General features: G+C 38.1%; 1 pseudogene; it reads right to left on the bottom strand.

The window, feature by feature from the left end:
* The window catches only part of LOC107727514 (rho GTPase-activating protein 21-like), a 68,311-nt pseudogene that overhangs the window by 40,080 nt on the left and 14,861 nt on the right, over positions 1 to 13,370 (bottom strand).

Genomic DNA, 13,370 nt, shown 5'->3' on the forward strand with positions numbered 1-13,370 from the left:
GCAATATAAATGACAAGCCAAAACGGATTCATTTAGGCTAAAACGAAACTGAAACCAACGTTGGGTCTCTCATTCCACACAAAATCAAACGTTTCCGTATTCGCGATGTATTTGAATGGCAAATTATTATTTGTTATGTACTTCACTCGCGTTCCAATATCCACGTAAAGCAAAATGTTTTGCATAACATCACGGCGGTGTGGTAATAACACAAATTGGCACAGATTTTACTACATATTTTTTTTTACTAAACATTTTTTTTTCCCTTATGTTTGACAGACTGTATTTTATTATGATAATGAACAGGCTGTATTGTCACGGTAGCAATGCTTAACTGTGTGCGCGCATGTGGCGCCGGCGCAATCACTTGAGTTTTTTCCTTCTAACAGTGGAAGCAACTACTCCTTTTAGTCATAAAGATAATCGGAATTGTAAAAGGTTTGCCTTTATTTGTGTACATTCACAATAAAAACAAATCTTTGAGCTTTTGTAAAATAAGCCTAAAGAAAAATAGGATGCCGCTTTCTTTCGTCTGTTTCCTTTCGCGCAGCACAAAAATGAACCGAAACTCTGCATATAGGCTACTTGTTGCACAGTTTTTCTTTCATTTTCTTAATTTATATCCCCAATTAACAACAGTAGACTAAAGGAGAAAGAAAACAGGCAAGGTTTTTACAGGCAAGCTCTTTTACAACAAAATTATGCAATTTTTAAAAACACACCTAAGGTCAAAAGTTCAAACAGTAGAGGGGGAGAGGTTGAGCAAGGGAAAGAATCTGGCAGAGTTATTTCTGGCAGTTATGGGCGGTTGTGCTAAACCAGTGGTTCTCAAACTTTTTACAGCGGTGTACCCCCTGGGACATTTAACATTCTTCTGCGTACCCCCTCTCTTCCACTTAGACCGCAGTCACACCTTCTCTATTAAAGGACAATATTTGCCCCCTTAAATTGATTTACAGGTGCATTTTTTACCTTTATAGAGGCAAATGTTTTCTATCCTTATTAATTGTATGTCATGTTTTATGCCATATTCTTAACATTCCATTAAGTGTATTATTAATATAATAAATAAAGCAATAAATGATGGCAAATCGAAGTGATACTACTAGATTTAAAAATAAAACCGCCAGTAGGTGGCGGCAATCATTCATTCATTCAGTAACGAAGCAAAATTCTGTAGTTATGAATGGGTTATTAATCACTGACTCTCCAAATCGTTCAAAGCCGCAGATTCGTTCACTAATGAAACACCGCTGTATGTTGCTTGGAGACGCACACCAGATGATACGGATTTCGTAGTTGCAAAATAGAACAAACATGACAATATTCTGTTTAAAATGTAGGCTACATTTAAAATGTAAAATGTTCATTTAATATGATCTTTTTTTTGTTGAACTGTTGTAAAAATTAATGGCACATTTGCCATCGTTTGGATATTCAGGGAAATTTGCATTGTTGCTCGTATCTTAAACATGAAAACAATAACACGCACAGAGTGTGTCTGAATCAAAGAGAGTTTTAAATCGATCTCAGTCCGTATCAATATTTGCTCTTCATGCTTTAAGTGAAGATCTAATTTAAAGACAGCAGCGCGATTTGCTAAAGCAGCATATTCAGCGGGCATCCTATCACATGCACGCTGCGTGTGTGGATGCAGTCAGTTTTGACCGCAAAAGATGAGGTAAGCTGTTTGGATATCATGTATTTGACCGTTTACGACACTCCCATTTTCCTGTTTTTACATTAGAAACGGCATTTTGATTGTCAGAAATACATGTTCGGTTTCAATGTTACTTTAAGTTGGGGTAGAATTAAATGAAAGCCAAAACTCAGAATTTTGTTCGCGTACCCCCCTCCGACATCTCACGTACCCCCCAGGGGTACGCGTACCCCAGTTTGAGAACCACTGTGCTAAACCATGCCACGAAAGCTATCATGTAATGCAAGGTGTATAAAAGGCAACTCTTGAGGGAACAACTGCACAAATTCAAGCTTTTAGGGTACCAAGACGCACCAGCCGACCAGTCATCAATCGGAACCGGACAGAGACAGACAACACACAGCTTCGGGTTCAGACAGTTTCATTTTGCTCCCATCGAGTTAAAAACACAAATTTCAAAAATCGAAAACATATATATGAACGCGCTGTTGCACCTCTGAGAACATTTAAGGCTTATTCTGTGGCATTTATATAAGCCTTTTGATGGGTTGTGTCACAGAGCTGTAAAAACGGTTATGCTCATCAAGTGAATAAATCGCGTTTGTGCCAAACCCTTATTACAAAACAAAAACAAACACTCTTCTTCGATCCATGAACGTTTCTCTCAGTTAATGTGCCATTGTCTTCTATGATGTGCAACACAAACACCTCTGCTAAAATCTCAGAAAAAGTAGTCTGGGGTTTCATGACCCTTTAATGCCTATTAGTGTTTATAGGGGAAACCCAGGAAATGCTATATTAATGCAGTTCCATAAATGCCACCTAATGACAAAAAGTTCATTTTAATTCAGCACATCAACTGTATTTCATGCACTTCCTGTACTTAATTGTCACAGCTTTGCTTAGGTAGCAGATGGAGGGGGGTATCAGACTCTAATACAGGGTTACAAAATAACCTTGTAAAATGTATACACTAGACGGCAGAGTGCATAGTGCATAGTATACGTGCATAGTATGCCATTTGGAACACAACTACAGTTTAAGTTAGTTTTATGTTACTAAAAATTATAACTTACCCCTGTGACCATGGTCTTCATCCTTAAAAAAAAAATAAAAAAATTCTGTGTTAAAAAATACACAAAATGCACAGAATGAAAAATATATTAGTGACTGAAAGCAGACTCTGTGAAACAGTGATGAATGATGCACACTACCTTAAAACTGGAGTTCACCGCAGACTCCGGTGGGTACACAATGAAGTGACGTAGAGTGAAGCCGAAGCCTTGTGAAGTGCGCCGCAGATGAAGCGTCTTAGGCCCTGGCCAGGAAAAAGGCTCATCCTCCAGCTGGAAGAGCACTCCTGAAGAATCATCCTGATCCACCACATCCTACAGACAAACAGATGAAATCATGAAAAAAAAGAAGGGCCACCGAGCACAACAGATCGACAAATCCAGATTTCAGTAAACTAAAACTTTTGTTTTTTATCATATCTGAGTGACAATTAAAAAGACATTCATTACTACTTGTATATACTCGAAGCAACATTGAAGGGTTCTTAATAAGGTATAGGATGGAGTGCTCATGAAAAGTTGTATAAAAATAAATTCGATTTGGGGTCCTAAGGAGATAGGACCTTGTATGACACAGGAAAGACTCAAATCCGTCAATTTTTGTGATGCACCACAATGAAATTTCCCGAAAATTTGTTCTGAAAACCAAAATTAAAGTTTTAATTTAGCTGAAAAACTACAGGCACCACACACCAGACCCCCACAGGACGATTCAGTGTTCAAATTTGTTTTGCTGGCATTAAAGCTGCAGTCCGTAAGTTTTGCCTCTTTGTCGCCATCTCTGTTTGAAAACCGGTGTGGATATTTACTGTACTTCGCAATCACCGATTCTAGCCTACGTCTTGGAATATGACCCAAATAAGAATTTTCACTGTATATTGCCATATGAACAAGTAATAGGGGTGGGGGAAAAAATCGATACAGCATAGTATCGCGATATTTTCCGCGGCAATACTGCATCGATACACAGACGCCAAGTATCGATCTTTTATTATACTATTTGGTAGAATAATAAAATCAATTTCATTACAATCCACTAGATGATGGTGTTGAGTTTTTTTTCTGGTGAGGTCAGCTGGGTCACCTTCAGCATGCTATCGCAGAATATCGCAATATATTTAAAATCGCAATAATACTGTATTGTGACACATGTATCGTGATAATATCGTATCGTGAGGCCTCTGGTGAATCCCACCCCTAGTAAGTAACAAGTCTGTCACGATTGTTCTGACCAACTGAGGAAAAAAGCATTACCATAACTCTCACTACCAATGGTGATTAAATCTAAAGATCGGTTGGCTCATATCACATCAAACCGTGCAAATTATTATTATTGTTATACTTTATTCTCAAATGATTAATGTTAACAACATCAGCATTGGTGACTATGATAGTGTGTATTAGCGTGTAGATTTCAATTTCTGCACAGTCTAATCTAATTGTCATACTCTTCGAATTTCATATTAAGAAATTCTTTTAACCCAAAAAGCAAACTATGCTCCCTTCGAACTGGTTGTCTTTAAAATCTTTAAATCTTTAAAAGCGCAAAGAAAACAAAAATAACATAATTTATTCAACAATTCTTCTCCCCCGAGTTGAAAACATTATTATAAGCTAACCGTTGTGAATCGGGCTAAAGTAAGGCGATAGTTTTGAACACTGGCTGGTTATGTACTTGCTCAAATATTGATTTCGGGTCATTTTTAACCAAAAAAAGGTACGGACTGCAGCTTTAATGATGTAAATCTCAACGCTTTTTTGTGGAAACCTGTTTTTCTGAAAATTAAAATGTATTTATTTTATTAACTTTAACAAGGCTCAAGTTGTGTTAATACAAATATTAACATTTCACACAAGACAGCCAAAATACATAATTGGAGTCATTTCAAAGCCATTTCACCCGAAACACAAAAATCTTTGTTTTGTTTCTTTTTTGGATAAATATTTTGGTGCATCACTAGCAATTATTTCACCCAAATCGGTGCAAAAAAAATCTGGGTCCACCTTGGTCTATGCATTACTAGCCGTTTTAGCCTGCTCAGACCAGTCCAGATCATGCTGTATTGCCACTGACATTCACACCAGTGAATCACTTCTGTGAGCAAGAAAGCAATGAACAAGAGATCTGCTGGCAGGACTGTACGTTAACCTTTTTTGCACATAGCACTGGTGCTACAGAGGTTGAAAATTTTGTAGCACAGGCCAAAAAGTTGTAGCACAAGTATAAAACGTCTGTTATCATGTCTGAAAACAAACACAAGTAATGGAGTTCATCTCACTTAAACAAACATTGATGTTTTAAAGAGCACAAAAAATACAAACCATCATAAAAATTGTTTTAAACAAAACCATCTGTTATGTACAAGCTACATTTTTCTTTATTTGCTAAAAATGGAAGAGTTCAGAAACATAACTCCTCCTACACATTTTTTTAAAATGTATGTACATTTATAACACTATATTTTGTATTATATTACCTTTGCATCAAATCACAAAAAAACTAATTAACGCTAATGCGAGGGTGTTTCTAATACTGTCTATGGGAGTGGTAGTCTATATTTATGGTAGTCTCCCATTCACCACTATAGATTTACCCATCTATGATGACTTCCGCTTCTGAGAAACCTGGAAATGTGAAAAGGGTCTATTAAAAAAATAAGACCGTTTGGTAACCCATATTCTTCAAAATATTTTATTTTGTGTTCAGCACAAGAAAGAAATTAATACAGGTTTGGGACAATGTGAGTGAGCAAATAATGACACAAATTTTATTTTTGGGTGAACTATTCCTTTAATGACAAGAGGCAGCATGTTTAGCACTGTCGCTTTAAGAGCTGCATGCATCCCTTTCTCTCTCAACTGTTTACTTTCATTTTAGACAACCAACTGTGTTTAAATGTAAACCTTGTGTGTTTTTGACAGTATTAGATGCAAAATCAATCAGACACGAAAGACAACTTAATCTAGTAACCAGGCACTGTTTTAGTGTGCGGTGTGTGCGCGGTTCATGTGTATATGTGCTCAGAAAAAACGCATGTCAGAACAGCACGTGAATTAAATGTTTAAGCAGATGCTAATAATGTACTTTTGTGATTGCGCATAAGTGCAGTGTCCCGTGAGTGTAACTCTACTGCTGAGTTAACATTTGATGTGAATATATGTCGCATTGTACAGCATATTGAGGTGGATGCGCCAGAACTGCAGCTGATAGAATGTGCGCTGTAGCACAATACTACGATATTTCTTCAAAAGCAGATCGTGGAGACTTTTAATCGTCCACGATCAAAAATGGTCATATCGCACACCCATAACTACCAATCAAAACTGGTACAAATTTGGGACCAAAAATTATTCAAAAAAAATGAAGTTCAGGTTTGCATGAAGCTGGATGACAGCATGCCCAGGAGACAGTTTAACTCTAAATTCTTGTTGTATTTTATTACCATTTTCTAAACTATAGCGAATAAACTGTGATAATGTGAGAAATGTTGAAGGTGTCTGAATACATTTAGGTTTGACTGTATCTATTTGATAAAAGAAGTCAACCACCTAACAATATACATACTCTTTTTGTTTCTGTACCCAATATTCTAAAAATTTACAAATGCAATAAAATATTGGTATCGGTACTCTGTATCGGCAAGTACCAAAAATAAAAGTATCGGTATCGGGCGAGTACTGGAAAAAGTGGTATCGGTGCATCCCTAGTTATGACCATGCAAAACTGTATCGCACGTGTGCTACAGTGGTAAATGTATTCATCGCACAGACCAGTTTTTTCGTAGCACGTGTGACATATGTACTGTACAGCCCTGGCTGGCTTTTACAAGCAGAAGCAGTGGACAAACCACACCCCAAAGAAACAGCATAACGTGCTGCGCATGAGGTAGAAGTACAAATTTGAGAAATTAAATTTGACAGTCAAATCAATTCTGTATAGATTGTATAGACGTATAGGTAAACATTTTAAACAGCCTAGTCAACAAACTAAAGCAGGATCACCACACAGATGAATCAGATCTGCTATGACATCACCAGCATCCTTGACATTTTCCTCTTCATACTGAGGAACGCCCACTGAAGGTTGAGTCAGGACTGGCGTGATGTCATGTCTGCAGGGTGTGGGTGATGTTTTATGCCTCATCTGAAGTTAATTTCCTTGTGGAGCATATTTAAGGATAACAGACACCACACACCAGTTCCCCCACAAATCTCAACTCTTTTTTTGTGGAAACCTGTTTTTCTGAAAATGAAAATTTATTTATTATTTTATTTACTTTAACAAGGCTCAAGTTGTGTAATTAGCTAATGATGATGTCTAAGGCCTTGAGCTTGCCTTCCTCTGGCTCTTCGTGTCTTACCGTTCTAGAGTGGGCATCCTGCTTCCGGCATGCACTGCTCTGTTTATGGCCTATTTATAGCCTCACACCTACCTGATATTCACACCCTACCCTTTACTGCCAAACCTCCTCCAGCAGAGGTGTGAGACATCAAATATTCCTTCTCCATAAACACAATCTGGCATCTGAATCGCCACAACTAGTGATGTGAACTGGTTCACAATTGTGACCCTGCTGCATGAAGTAGGGGCCAACTGATTTATTTTTAAGTGTCTTACAACCAATATGCAGAGACATTTTTTAAATTTTGCCACAATAACTATTATAATATTAAAATAAAAACACAAACATAATAATAACAGTAACTAATATTAATAATTAATTATAATTATATAACGACTGCATGTGCAAAAATTCTGTGCATTTAGAAACTAATATTTAGAAACATCAAGTTCTCCCCCTTGGATGGGACGTACCATTTATACGGATATATTTTGATGTGGTAAACGCATCTGAAAAATGACAGAGGACACGGACTGAGCTGCTGTAGAAAAATGCATGATCTAAGTTGTTCTAAACATGAGGCATGCTTTATATTAAGCACTTCAAACGAAAATCACAAACATAACCATCATCCTCAGTCATCTCTCCTTACTCTGTTTATGTGGTAAGTGAAATTGTATGTACTGTAATGTAACAGGCTACCGCTAGCAATCGTTATTTATTTTTTCCGTGCCTTTCTGAATACGAATCCACGCTTCGGGCACACCCCCTAACTGCTAAAATATAAATTTTTCTTCATTTTGCATATAAAAGTCCAATTCATTTACAATACCAAATCACAAAGTGGAGAATGAAGAGTGGTTTGCAGCTGGTTGCAGCAGTATTGTCAGTTTTTTTTATCATTTAAAGCCAGAACCATAGATTTTTTCATAAAGGATTGTTTAACTAAAAAGAAACAGAAAAGGTCCCTCTTCTGCACCGAAAACATACTGAACTGTGGCTTCAAAACCAAGGTATGAATCGAAACATAATTTTTTGTGTATCATTATACCCCTACTTTTCCACAATGAAGTGAACTTTAGCTAGTTTGAAGAAACAAGCAATGTTGCCCAAAAGTTCATCTGCAGTCCCATGTGCAAAACTGAGCAAAAACATCTGCTGATGTTTGCAAGATGTTTGCAGTGGGAAGGAGGGCTGCGAATTCATTATCCCTCTCATGACTGGTTGATGAGCTCACTGCTGGAAAGAAGTGGAAGAAACATCCTAATCTTTTATCAGGTGTGTGCTAGAGAACATTGACTCAACAGTGATGTGTAGCGGGATATGGGGCTTTGGTCTATTTTGGTCTACTACACAAGTAGGCTTAAGGTTCCTTGAGCAGCTGGGAATATGTTCGCAGGGTGCCAAATTCTGATTCCGAGTCTTTGAGGAATGAGTTAATAAGTGTGAAACAGTGAGTGCACATGAAATCTGAGAGCCTGCGTAAACTTGTGGAGCCGGTTTCTGTCAAGAGCTGTGACAATTTCCAGAATACTGCACTCACATCGCAAAACATGAGCTGTAACTTTTTGAATACCCCTACAAGTCATGATGTCAGCAGTTATGGAGTACTGAAGCAGCTCACAGTATTTTCTGACAGATCTTTAGGACCCTTTTTTCTGTTGCATCCTTTGTTTAAAAATGGTTTAAAACATCCACAAGAACATACATTAATCCATAATGCCATACATAAACATACTACTATTCAGAAGTCTGGGATCAAGAAACTAATACTTTTATCCTGCAAGGACATATTAAATAGGGGTGCTCCAATTGATTGGCTACCGATCACTATCGGCCGATAATCGCGTTGGGATGTTTGATCCGCAGTCTCTATAAATGCCGATCTCAAAAAATCGATCTCAAGCAATTGAAGCGCCTGCCGTGAGATGTTTGGCACGACATGCAGCGGCACCGTCTCAGTCTCTGTCCGGCACGGGTAAAATAATTATAATGCTGAAGGTAAGGTACAATTAATATTTCTTCATCAAATAACTTATAAAAGTAATTTGAAAACTTTCTGCGAGTCATAATTTTACAAACAGCATGAGTGAATCACCGTGCGCACTCTCTCTTTCTCTCTCAAAATGCGCAAATGACTTCAAATCACATCACGTCTGCACTATAAGCAAGCTGCACGCTGCACAGTTGACACAGGAATTGTCACTTGCACAATCGAGGCAGTGTCGCATCATCACTAAAGTTTATAAATTGCATTTCTTTTTAATTCTTGCCAGTGTTTAAACCATTCAGCGCTTGCGCTCTCTCCTAAAGACCGTGCACTCATGCACACTCGCAGCACACACACAACACCAGATTTACATTACTCCATTTGCACTCTCCGTTTGAGACATAGTAAATACAGCGCATTGCTTGATGTAGATGTTGTGTTTTGTTAATGTTTCATTATATTACTAGTGTTGCTTCCTTTGTTCACTATTACAATACTGCATATATTGCATCTGACACTGGTGTCGCTTAGTTTTGTAACGTGAGCCCACACTTTCGAACGCTCGCAAAAAAAGGTGATTCGTCTGCGGTAATGAACGTGATATTGCGTAGCTTGTCAGTAAACTACGGCTCTGTGTAGTAAATTATTTACTACTAATCAGCAGAACCGGCTCTACTGACGAGATGCGCATGACAATCGCATGCGATTTATCGTGCAGCCCTATCCGGTATTGACCCAATTACGTACCGGTCCAAAGAAATACCAGTTCTCGGTACCCATCCCTAATTGCTAGTGTGCCTTTCATGTGAGATCACAATTCCAAACGGATGCAAATCAGGAATAGTGCTCAGTCATGCAGAATGGATGTGGCGGTATTGCTTTGGGACATAGGGGCAAGGCTTAGCTACTCCAAACAGACGGACAGGGAGCAGTTTCAGCACAGATAGTCCTGCACTTTACGGTATGTGACAGACCAAAGCATTTGCGACTGAAAACTACTGCGTGTGACTATGAAAATGTTTTTAGGAGCACCAGTGCGACTGACCCGATCACCATCATACTTGTGACGCAAACCACAATGCTTGGCAGGCCTGTGTTTTCCTCTCCAATGGTAACAGTGCTCATATCCTGTTAGGGGAATCCCAGAGTATATTTAATCGTGACCATATCAAGAAAGTTGATAGTATAAAAATACATGTTACTCTAACCTTTTCACAAAAAGGTTCATTGATGACTACCACAACATGAACAGGGCAGAAGCACTAAAATTCATAAACAGTTCAACAGGCTTGTCCACTGTATTCCAAATCTTCTGAGGCCAGATGAAAGCTTGATGTGAAACTGAAGTTGTTATTTGCTTATAATCTTTTCTGGCAGCTGTAGAATATTCTACATTGCATATGTTCGAACAGGTGCCTTGCGAATATGACATGGCATCAATAGTACAAAACTCTAAGATACTAGGGATGTAACGATTAACCGCGAGCCGGTTGAAAATCGATTCAAATATATGACGATTCAAATCGGTTGAGATGCTAAACAAATCACGATTTATTTAGGGGTAGGAGTTTATATGAATGCATGTCTGAGGGGCTTGACTTTTTTTTTCTTCTTGGAGCTTGACATACAGGTTTAGAACAACACGAGTTGAATAAATAATGACATTTTTAGGTTAACTATTTTTTAACATGCTTGTGATTTTTATTTATTTTCATTCCGTGCTTGTTAAAAGGACTTGGGGAAAGTAAGATAACAAATTATGAGGTGTATGAAACTGTAAAATCTTTTTGCTGTTCTTTTCACATAATTTAAGGCTAAAAAATATCTTCAAAACATGGAAGACTCACATTGTGTGTGTGTGTGTGTGTGTGTGTGTTTGCCTGGCCTGCCTCCACTTTCCATTGTATTGGACTGTGTTTAAGTAGTCGTGCCACTCACGCATAACAGACACATTCCTCCTAACCACCTGATGGATGAGTGTTTTACTCAACCACATATATCAGACAATATTAAGCAATAAATAAGAGCAATGATTCAAACTAATATGATTAGAAGAATATTTACATCAAAGATGGTGCGACACTCTAAAGATAGATCAGAAGCTAAAGTCATATATGAAAAAAATTCTTCAAAGGGCAAATATCACAAAAGGGGTTACACTCAGCAAAATACTCTCATTATCGTTGACAAAACAACACAAAATACAGAAATACTATTTTGCAGGGCTCTAGCATTTGCGACCATTTTTTGAGAATGTGCGAGTTAAAATTTGAGGTGGTCGCATTTGTGCGAGTGTATAGTTGTTTGCGCTGCTCCAAAGCGTCTGCTCCATACAGCGCGCGTTGCAGAGCCGCGTCACATTGTAGCAGGAGTCAGAATTCACTGATCACGTGAAGAGAGGCGCTGTCAGAGCAAGCGGTTCGTGTGTAGAGCATAGACAGAGCCTGGTTTATACTTGCCGCTTTAGTATGAGCACGAAGGTGCGCGCCGTGCACGGCAAAAATGGCGCGAATATTGAGGAAACTATGGCGGACGGAGGATTTGGTTTTCAAGCTAAAGTAAAGTAAAAGACCCCCTCTTAAACCAGAGAAGGTGAACATGTTGGTATTCTTATGGAAAAATAACATGCAAGTCCTGTCACCGACAACCAGTTTAATTTTACTTTTCTTTTTGTTTTCATTTTGAAAAGTTTGTTATCTTTGCTGTTTACGTCACTTTACACTATTGAGGCTTTCTTTTATTTATTTATTTGATTCCACAGTGTTTGCTAAATGTTCTGTAATTTATTAGTCGGTATATAATACAGCATGTGGTGTATGCCATGCTTTATCTTATTCGTTTTTGTTAATAAACGTTATAAGTTAGTTTGTCATTTTAGCCTACGGTTTTATTTTTGTTGTGCTTTTTAATTAAGAATAACAATGAATCCCTCTTTTGCTTTAGTCTTAAAATTGAATTGTATAGACAATTATCTTTTCTTGTAAAACGTGACAAGATCGCGAATTCGATAGCATCCAAAGCCCGGCTTATAACAGCAAAAGAGGAACTCCCGTTCACAAAATTAAAATCACAAATAATACTAGTGCTGTGTTCGATACATCGATACGACGATGTATCGTCACAGAGATTTGACAATACGAGTATCGATACAGCTGGCCCTGTATCGATATTGTGGCACATGTGCAGCAGTGGACCGCGCTTAATTTGAATACAAGAACATTGTTTAAAATTGAGCAGAAAAGTGCGAGGTTTCTAAAAAATTATGAATAGAGCATAATATATAGGCTATAACAAAGTTTAATCTGGCTGCAGAGGAACACAACTGGGTCGCTCTCTCTCCACTGTGGATAAACGCGCTTGCTTTCTGAAAACACCGGTTTTAGTTTTAGCTTGCAGTTCTACTGATGAAAAAGAACGGGTTGGATGTTAACCACTTTCGTTACCATATAACTATAAAGTATGATAAAGTTCAGCAGAATGCATTGATAAATCCCATGTTGTAGCAAAAAAAAAAAAATTTGCAACCAAATCATGTGCTCATGCGACCAACTGAGAAAGTTAGTCACAAAAGAGCGACCAGTGGGAAGAATGAGTCTGGAGCCCTGGGAGTATGTGTGAAACTGGCGTTATGTGTATGCACTGCAAGTGTGCATGAGCGCACAGTCTCCAGGAGAGCATGCAAGTGCTGAATGGTTAAACAACACTGGCAAGCAGAGTTGTAGTACTTGGACTTGGGACTTGGACTCGGACTGCAATTGACCTATCGGTAAGCCCCGCCCCCCTTAGTTATTGTTGCTCACTTGGACAAACAAACAGAGTTGCTCACTGTCATACAATGACAGCTGTCAGTTGTCAAAACCTTCTTCCGAGGTGTTTCTGATCAATTTGGGACACAGATGGACCTTCAAGTGGGGACTTAAATATGCCATGGAGGGATATATAAGAGATTTTAAAATAAATATGTAAAAATACAGATCAATGCAAACGGGAGAATTATGTTACGGTCGTCACGATCGCAATGACATGTTAGCATGGACTCACTAACTTTAACGCTAACATTAGCTAGTTTTATCCAAAGATACCTTGCTGAAGCACAAGATGACATTAACGTTCTGCTTGAGCAGATGACAAGTGTAACTAGAGTATTAGGGGTCGACTGATATGTGTTTTAGGCCGATACCGATAATTACAGATCAAGTAGACCGATAACCGATATTTTGAACCGATATATATGTCTGGTGTAAAAATGAAAATTAATGTCAAAATTAAGAATAACAAGGGCTCTGACAAAAACTGCCTTCCCT

Source organism: Sinocyclocheilus rhinocerous, unplaced genomic scaffold, assembly GCF_001515625.1.
Source record: "Sinocyclocheilus rhinocerous isolate Xijiao unplaced genomic scaffold, SAMN03320098_v1.1 scaffold306, whole genome shotgun sequence".
Lineage (NCBI taxonomy): Eukaryota > Metazoa > Chordata > Actinopteri > Cypriniformes > Cyprinidae > Sinocyclocheilus > Sinocyclocheilus rhinocerous.